Genomic DNA, 9822 nt, shown 5'->3' on the forward strand with positions numbered 1-9822 from the left:
AGAAGAAGAAGAAGAAGAAGAAGAAGAAGAAGAAGAAGAAGAAGAAGGAGAAGGAGAAGGAGAAGGAGAAAAAGGAGGAGGAGGAAGAAAAGAACAAGAAAGAGAAGGAGTAGGAGGAGGAGAAGAAGGAGGAGGAATACCATGTTCTAAAACAACCTTTAAAACAAACAAGGCATGGTGTTACATGATTTAATCCCAGCACTTGGGAGACAGAGGTAGGCGAATCTCTGAGTTTGAGGCCAGCCTGGTTTAAATAGCTAGTTCCAGGCCAGCCAGGGCTACATACAGAGCCTGCCTTAAAAAAAAAAAAAAAAAAAAAAAGAACAAACAGGGCTGGAGAGATGGCTCAGTGTTTAAGAGCACTGATGGTTCTTCCAGAGGACTGGGTTCAAATCCCAGCACCCACATGGCAGTGTACAACTGTCTGGAACATCAAGATCTGACACCCTCAGACATAAATGCAGGCAAAACACAAATTCTCATAAAATAAAAAGATGCACACGGTATATACTCACTCATATAGACATATAATATAGGATAAACCTACTAAAATCTGTACACCTAAAGAAAGTAAATAAGAGGGAGGGCTCTTGCTAAAGTTCAATTCCTATCCAGAAAGGCAAAGAGACTGGACATCAGAAGAAGGAGAAAAGAGGGAACAAGTCAGGAGCCTGACACAGAGGACCTCTGAAAAGCTCTGCCCTGCAGACTATCAATGTAGATGCTGAGACTTATGGGCAACCTTTGGGCAGAGTACAGGGAATCTTAGGAAAGAAGTGGGAAACAGTAAGATTTGGAGAGAACAGGAACTCCACAAGGAGAGCAACAAAACCAAAAAATCTGAGCACAGGGGTCTTTCCTGAGACTGCTATTCCAACCAAGGACTATGCATGGAGATAATCTAAGACCCCTGCACAGATGTAGCCCATGGCAGTTCAGTATCTAAGTGGGTTCCATTGTAATAGGAACAGGGACTGTCTCTGACATGAACTGATTGGCCTGCTCTTTAATTACCTCCCACTGAGGGGGAAGCAGCATTACCAGGCCACAGAAGAAGACAACTCAGCCACTCCTGATGAGACCTAATTGACTAGGATCAGAAGGAAGGAAAAGAAGTCCTCTCCTATCAGTGGACTTGGGGAGAGGCATGCATGCAGAGGGTGGAGGAAGGGAGGGATTGGGACGGGAGGAGGGAGGGAACCTGGGGGGGGGGATACAAAGTGAATAAAGTGTAATTAATAAAGAGAGAGAAAAAAAGAAATAAACATACTTTTAAAAAATAAATAAATAAATAATTTTTAAATGAGTAAACAAAACAAAAAACCTAAAAACCTAAGAATTCTGAGCAAAAAGAAAACTTTAAAAAAGAAAATTTTATATTACTTAAAATAGCTAGATTAAGAAGTATTCAATAGCTCCTCATATTTAAGGCACAATCTAATATAATTTAATGCAAACTTATCTTTCTTCATAAATATCATGTGATTTAACTGATTCCAATAGAGCACTGTCATCTAACTCATTGGTTAACAATTATTAACGAACACTGTGAAAATACCAAAGAAGTAAACAGTTATCAAAAAGCAACATCTAATCTTTATTTAGTTTCTTAAAATAGACTTTCCTAATATGTTTAAGTACCAAAGAAAATCAATAAAAATACCAATAATTTCTAATGACCTTCTGGGTCAGTTCCTCATTTGAGGTATACAGAAATAGAATAGTATAACTCAGGAGCACTTTAGCAATGCATATTATTTATTAAAATAATGTTTCTGAATACAACAAAGTCTAGAAAAGGAATGACAGAGCTTAACAACTGTGTCCAGCCAATTTATATAAATATACCTGCCACATTTATTGCTATGCAAAGTACTTTCAAAGTACTGGGCAAGCAAACAGAATGTTTACAAGTAAGAATACAGAGTTGCAGTTATCAAATCTTTGTACTATAGCTTATTTAGGTAAACCAAACCAGACAATAATTGTTGAAATAGAAATATGGCTTGATGTATATACTTTTAAACTATGGAATCTTCTAGAAGATATTGACCAAAACCAACTAAAAAGCAATATATGTATTTTTTTCTAAATTGGTTTTATGTATAGATATTATATATACATACTTCTAAATCAATTTAGAAAAATGAGCTAGAAGTCAGTGCTACTGGAATAGTGGCATAACTGCTCCCTTCAAATAAACATTACATTTTAAGAAGAAAGAACATCAGGAATAAAGTTCTGTTTAAACCTATAGTAGTTGCTCAGAGAATGAGACTGCAGACTCCAAATGAGTCCCTTCCTGTCTTACATGCAAGACCAGCACACTAACGAAGGGAGGTTCATGTTATCAGAGACTGGTAAAAGCTCAAAAAGGAAAACCAATTTGCAGATCAAACAGCATGTCTAAGGCATCTGGGAGCCAGAGAAGGAATGCAATGGGAGCTGAAACTGGAATAAATGGAAAATGATTGTTTCGATGGTCAGTTCTGCTCAGAGGAAGTACTGAGACTGAAGCTAGACACCACTCTAGCAGACAAAGGCACTTCAACCTAACAATCCAGTTCCTTCTGAACACTACAAGCAGTTCCGCTGAAAAAATAAGGGGATTAAAGCCTAACAACAAAAAAACCCGACCAATGCCCTAACCCCAGATGTTCAAGTCCTAAAACAAAAAAACAAAAACATGAAAACTCAAGGCAACAGGACTCCTCCAAGAATTAGCAGCTCCACAGCAATGGCTTCTAATGCTTCTCAAACTATTCCACAGAACACGAATGGAAGGAACACAACCAAACTCTTTTTATAAAGACATAACAAAAAATAAAAAAATACTGACCAACTTCCCTGCTAAACATAGATCAAAAGTTATCAATAAAATATCTACAAACAGAATTGAAGAACACACCAAAAAGATCATCTACCATGAGCAAGTTGGCTTCATGGCAGAGGCAGGGATGGTTCAACACAGGTAAGTCAATATATGTGATGAGCAATGGCCTCAAGGAAAAAAGTCATAGTTTCACCTAACCAGATGTAAAAGAGAGTTCTGACAATATCCAACACCCCTTTACAAAAGCCCTGAAAAGACAAGGGAAATAAAAAAACAAAAACAACAAAAACTTCAAAGATATATATGGCAAATGAACAGCCAACATTAATTATACTAACTATTAAAAACTCAAAACCATTTCCACTAAAATCAAGAACAAGGGCATTCACCTTTTTCTTTTTTTTAAGCCTGAGAGAGAGAGAGAGAGAGAGAGAGAGAGAGAGAGAGAGAGAAACTGTGCAGCACATTATAGTCACTAAATTTTCAGAGGCAAAGCTTAACTTCTTTTCCTTTCTCTAATGTGGGAACACTGATCTAACTATAAATACATATACATTTCTCTTCAGTTTTTAAAAATAAATATGTCATGTATCTGAGTAATATCTTTTTATTGTACTTTTTGATACTCAATGGTATCTTTTTAATAAAAAATAATCTGAAAGTAGTTTTATATATATATATATATATATATATATATATATATATATATATATATAAAATGCCATAATGAAACCCACCATTTTGGATGCTATTTTTTTAATTAATTGCTAAAATTAATTGTAAAAGTATGGTCTTTTTCAGATAAAGAAAATAACAAAAGAAAAGAAAATTATATCTGAAGATGATAATTTCCCATAACTGTATGGTTTCTAAAATCAGCACATACAGCAGGCTGGTCTCAAACTCACAGAAACCAACAAGCCAGTCTCCCAAGTGCTAGGATTAAAGGCATGTATCACGATGCCTTGCTAAAAAATTTTTTTCATTTTGTTTGGTTTTTGGTTTTTCAAGACAGGGTTTCTATGTGTAGCGTTGGCTGTCCTGGAACTCCCTCTGTAGACCAAGCTGGCCTCAAACTCACAGAGACCCACCTGCTTCTGCCTCCCTCTTGCTGGGATCAAAGGCGAGCTCTACCACTGCCTGCCCTAAAATTGTTTCTTAATGGCATGGATACTCTAGAGCCCAAAAGTTTAAACACTGTATTTTTAAATTTTTATTTAATTTCCATTAATCCTCAAATACAAAATCAACTTCTAAAACTTCTAGTCATACAGGATAGAAGGTGCCCTCAGTCCCAGTTACTTAGAAAGCTCAGAACAGAGCACTTGAGCCCAAGAATTCAAGACCAGATTGGGCAACACATCCAAACACAGATTAAAACAAAATTCTAAATGCTTGCTCCATCTTTCATGATATATATTTTTTTACCGTTTTTACTTAACAGACATAAATAGGAATACATGTTTGCCACAATTATAAATGAGAATACAGGTAAATTTGACAAATAACTAAAAGTAGACAAAAGAAGAAATGTAGGCATGAGCTGTCTGGTATAGCTGGCAGAATGCTTAATAAACAGGCATCCATCCACAAAAAGGAACATCAAAGGACAGATTTACTCAGTCAATGAGGAAGACTTATAAAGCAAGAAGGAAAAAGGAGGATTTCTACAGAGACAAATAAAAACAATGTTGGGTTATCAATAGGAGACCTTATTGAGTCTAACATTTTGAGAATAGCCTATACCTTTTCTGTCTCCAAAGTCTGTCATCCATAAATCTAAAATTCTAGAAATTATATATAATTACAGAGAAATATTTTTTCAAATTAATTCTACAAAACTTTTTCAGAATTCAGAAAGTCAATTTATATACTGAGAAAATTTAGGAAGCAAAAACATTACAGTAATATAAATATTAGAGTTTAGTTGTAGGCAGATGAAGATGGAGGATAAAAAGAACAAGAACTCTGGTTTAGAGACTGCAAATAAAAATGAAGCTGTTTTAATAAGATAGAATGTTAAAAAGAAATGATTACTATCCTAAACATCTGTTAAATTTACTATGAATGAATATAAATTTCCCTGAAATACAGTACCCTTTGAAGCTCAGGCTGGCCTGGAACATACTATGTAGCCCAGGCTGGTCTTGAAATCACAGTTCCTGCTCTAAGCCTGAAAGCAGGCAGTACCAGAATGAGCCACAACACCCAGCTTAGCAAATAGAATTTTAAATCTTCACTGCCATTCTCTGTCTAAACAATCCTAAAGCCTACAACACTCATCTCCAGTAGTTGTAATATATTTATCTGTGCTGGAGAAGTCTAAGTATCTTATCTCTGCCCTGGAACAAAGTTCAGGGACTAATTCTGGGTATGCTTATGTGCTTGGCTTCTGTTTATCTAAGTGTCAAAATGAACTATCTAAAATAAACAGAACAGAAACCTTGCAAGCATGGAGCAAATAACTGAGTAACTGAAGCAACAATATCCTTTTCCCAGAACACAAATGCCTAAGGACAAACAGAACTATGGCTTCGGAGTAGCACTCCAGTGATAGTCCTGCTATACAACATCTGCAGAAAGGATCTTTTTCCCTATCTTGTGTATGTGCATGCACACTAGAAGTTGTTGTTGGGTGTCCTCTTCTGTCACTGTCCACTTGACTTCGTGAAGGGGTCTCAGAACCTAGAGCCCACAAAGAAGAAAAGGCCAGAACCCAGGGAGCCACACGACACTATGTCCTCAGCACTAAAATTACTCTTTTTTTTTTTTTTTTTTTTTTTTTTTTTTTAAATAAGTACTAGGGATCTAAATTCAGGATCTTACATGGCAAGCATTTTGCAAACTGAGTCGTCATCTCAATCCCACAAGTACATTCTTTTAAAGATTTGTTTATTTGTCTTTTTTGTGTGTATGCATGTTTTTCCTACATGCTTGGTACCCTTGGAGGCCAAAAGAGGGTCTCAGATTCTTTGGCACTGGAGTTACAAATGGTTGTGAACCACCATGTAGATGCTGGGAACTGAGCCTGGGCCTCGGCAGGAGCATCAAGTGCTCTTAGCTCCTGAGCCATTTTTCCAACCCTATGAATACATTATTTTAACAAAAATGCCCTACCCCCATTTAGTATAAACTCAAAATTTTTAATTTTTTATACTTAACCCAACAAAGATGAGTCTTATTTTCCAATGTTATAAGTAATCATTTTGTAAAGCAAATAATTTTTTAAAAAGTGTATTAATTACGCCCTCCTTTATGCAATACTGAGAAATGGACCCAGGACCTTGCACACAGGGGAGTGCTCCACAGAGCTACATACATACAGGTGCGTAACTGTTACTCTGCTAGGCACTGTCATGACTTCAAATTAAGAGCATACCGGGAGATTAAAATCATCAGAAGATTAACTCATTGGCATTTTCTTGAGTGCTGGCTAAGGACTCCTGGGATTCACAGGACTCAGCACAGTCATATTCAGAGCTATTAATTTGTCACAGCAAAATAACTCAAACCAAAATTAACAAGAGGAAAACTATAAGAGCCTAAGTCTGAAGGAAAACAAGGTCCAGGTTTCCCTAAGCCTTCATAGCATCAAAGAGCCCATGCTAAGTCTCCCCTACTGTTGAATTCTGAAACACACTGTGTTGTCTAAGGACAAGTGTCCCAAGTTTTACTGAATAAGCTTGGTCAAGTAAGCATTTTTAGCCTGGTACCAAAATTCCAGATTGACAAAAGAAAAGGAGATGGTTAACATAAACTATACTGTTTGTACAATCAATACAAGTATAGGAAACCACTCTTACCAGTTAGGGAATGGTGGGAGTGTTGTAAGCACAAAGGTCCTTGCACCCACAGACATCCAGGGCAACTGTTACTAATGTAGGGCCGGCTCCTCAATGAGGAAGATAAAATAAAATAGCTGCATCCCATCCTTGTTAATGACCTGGTGACCTTTTTGCTCTTTGTGGAGGCAGACCTCACCCCCTTTAGCTTTAGAGGCAGACCTCATCCCCTTTAGCTATGGAGGCAGACCTCACTGGAATTCCGCAGAATGATTATCCCGGACTCTCTCTCCCTAGACTTATCTTTAGCTCCCAGAGTTAACAGAACCCATCCTTAGGGGGAAAATCACATGTATTATATGGCCTGCTGGCCTCTAGACTCTAAGCCTTTTAGCTATAGAGCTCACCCTCATGGCCCCATGTACTCTGTAAAGGCGTTTCAAAGTAATCACACTTTAAGCTTTTCGTGCAACCTGGAATTTAAATGATTTTGTCTGGAAACCCATACTGTGTTTTAAATATTCTGACAACGAAGCACCTGGCATTAGACTCCCTGGAATCTGAACCAGGTTAACGAAGTCAATCTGAACCAAGTTTTCATTCTCATCTCCTTGCAGGTGCACTTCCCTGCCTGGACATCGGCAGTGTCCATCAGTGGGCACACTCCCAAACACAAATTCCCATATGCCAGCCAATGGCCAACTTGAAGTGCAGGGCTTTCTAAGAACAGCAGTCCTAGGCCTGTTACTTTAACTCTTTCTCTACACAGATTCCTAAAGCAACTAAAAATCACATGCACAAACACACACCTCAATTTGCCTAAAAATCAGTTAATCTCAGCTCTCTCAAACAGAAAAAAAAAAAGAAGAAACAAGCAGAAAACAAAACAACAACTAAACTGTACATAAGCAGATAAGACCATCCCAAGCCTCTAAGAGGCTTCTATCCTGGGACTGGCATAACAGCCATTAGAGTCAAGTATTTATTAAGTGCCTATTATGTGGCAGCAGTAATCTAAACCTGGGGATACGGCATAAGTAAAATAGTATATTCCCTGAAAAGTGCTTGTATCCTTGAGGTATAAACAGACAAGCAATGATGTATAAAAAATATGTGTATAGGAAGACTTTGGATGGCTCAGTACTTCCACCCACACAGCAATGGATGGTCACTGTATTGGAGGAGTGTGTATGGTAGGTGCCTCCTCTACTGTTCTCTATTACTGACACAGGCTCGGTCTCGCCTCACCTCACACTTGCCATTTCAGCTGGGTTAGCTAGGTAGCAAGCTCTGAGGATGCTCCTGCCGATGCCTTCCCCAGTGCTAGGGTTATCACATTGCCTTTTACACGAGTGTTGGTGATTTTTAACTCAGGTCCTCCTGTCTACACAAAAAGCAGTTTACCCAAATGATCCATCCATCTCCTCAACCCACAGATAGTCATTCTTATAAGCTACTCTTGAAAGAGGAGTAAATTTAAGAATATACAGAAATATGCCCTACTGATATAATAACATTCCTTAGGAAATGCAAAATAAAACACTTTAAATGTTTTCAAATAGTGTTTTGAATTTCAAAAAATACTTGTTGGGAATAAATCATGTTTGGTTCAAAACAGAAAAAAGAAAATGAAAGAGAAGTCACTGAAAAATTACCATTATTGCTTTCTATGTGGGAAAAATATAAATACTCTCCAATGTTGATTTGATATCAAGAATATACAAACATTTGGGGTGGAGAGATGGCTCAAAAGTCCTTTCAGAAGACCTGGGTTTAATTCCCAGCACACACATGGTGGCTCTCAACCACCTATAACTATAGTTCCAGGGGACCCAATGCCTCTTCTGACCTCCATAACTCATGAACACATGTGGTACACATTCATACATTCAGGCACACATATACACATTAAATAGATAAATAACTTTTAAAGATTATGCAAAAATTTGATGATTGAGAGGTTCATCAAGTATGGAACAGAAAGTGACTTCTAAATCTGAGAAAGTACACCAATGAAAACCTGTAACTAATACCACATTCAATCGTGGGAAAACAGAAACTTTGCCCCAAGATCAAAAACAAAAACAAAAAAAAGATGTTAGCTCCTTCAATTCTAACAAACCCCGTGTTAGGAAAGCCAGCAATAACTAAAAACAAAAAGCAGAAGAGACCAAATTTGGAAAGGAAGAAACAAAGGCATTTAATTGCAGGTGACATGGTCCTGTACATAACAATTCCTAAGGAATCTATTTTTATTCCTTAGGAATAAATTCCTAAGGAATTCATTTTTTAAAAATAAATCAGAGCTAATAAATGCTTTCAGCAATGTTCCAGAACATATGATCAATATATAAAAGCCAACTATATTTCTTCCTTTATCAGTGCAACAGTAGTAAGTGCAAGACTCGTCCAGTGAAAACTATTAAAAACAAAGCTCTCAGCAGACATTTCATTTGCATAAAATGTCAGGACAATGCTCTGAGTGGCTAAAATCCTCAAACTTACCTGCTTAGTCAATGTAATTCCTATCAAACAGTAGCTGCCTTTTGCAAAAATAAGTAACTGGCTTTTAAAGTTTATATTTATATTCAAAGCATCCAGAACAACTAATCTGACCAAAAAAAAAAAACAAAAAAAAAAAAAAAAAAAAACCCATAATTTCTACACCGTGATTTCAAAATCTACTACAAATCAAATGAGGATAGTATGATATTGTTTACAGTCATGCCTCAGCCTCCTCAGTGCTAGGTAAGAGACATGCATCACCATGTGCAGCCTGGTGAACTTAGCCTTAAGCCAATGCCAAGACAATTTAATGAGGAAAAAATTAGCCTTTCTAACAAACAGTGTTGTAACTGGATAATCATGTGCAAAACACTAAAGTTGAAGCCTCCTAGTTTCAAATCATTAACTAAAAATAACCCAAAGATAAGCATAAGTCTAGCACATCTTTGTGACCCTGGACTATGAAACAATATTGTAACTACTGCAGGAAAGGCATAGTACAGGTAAAATTAAAATATTTCCTTGCCCGGTGATGGTGGTGGTGGTGGCACATGCTTTTCAGTTCGCTCAGGAGGCAGAGTCAAGCAGATCTAGGAGTTCAAAGCCAGCCTAGTCTACAGATTTCTAGAACAGCTAGGGCTACACAGAGAAACCCTGTCAGGAAAGGAGGGAGGGAGGGAGGGAGGGAGGGAGGGAGGGAGG

General features: G+C 37.3%; 1 protein-coding gene across 2 annotated transcripts in view; it reads right to left on the reverse strand.

Annotated features, from left to right (window-relative positions):
- Bmpr2 (bone morphogenetic protein receptor type 2) overlaps positions 1-9822 on the reverse strand; it is a 131173-nt gene that overhangs the window by 68600 nt on the left and 52751 nt on the right. The gene's annotated exons all lie outside the window — the stretch shown is intronic.

The sequence above is a fragment of the Psammomys obesus genome, unplaced genomic scaffold (genome assembly GCF_907164565.1).
Source record: "Psammomys obesus unplaced genomic scaffold, mPsaObe1.curated_primary_1811, whole genome shotgun sequence".
NCBI lineage: Eukaryota > Metazoa > Chordata > Mammalia > Rodentia > Muridae > Psammomys > Psammomys obesus.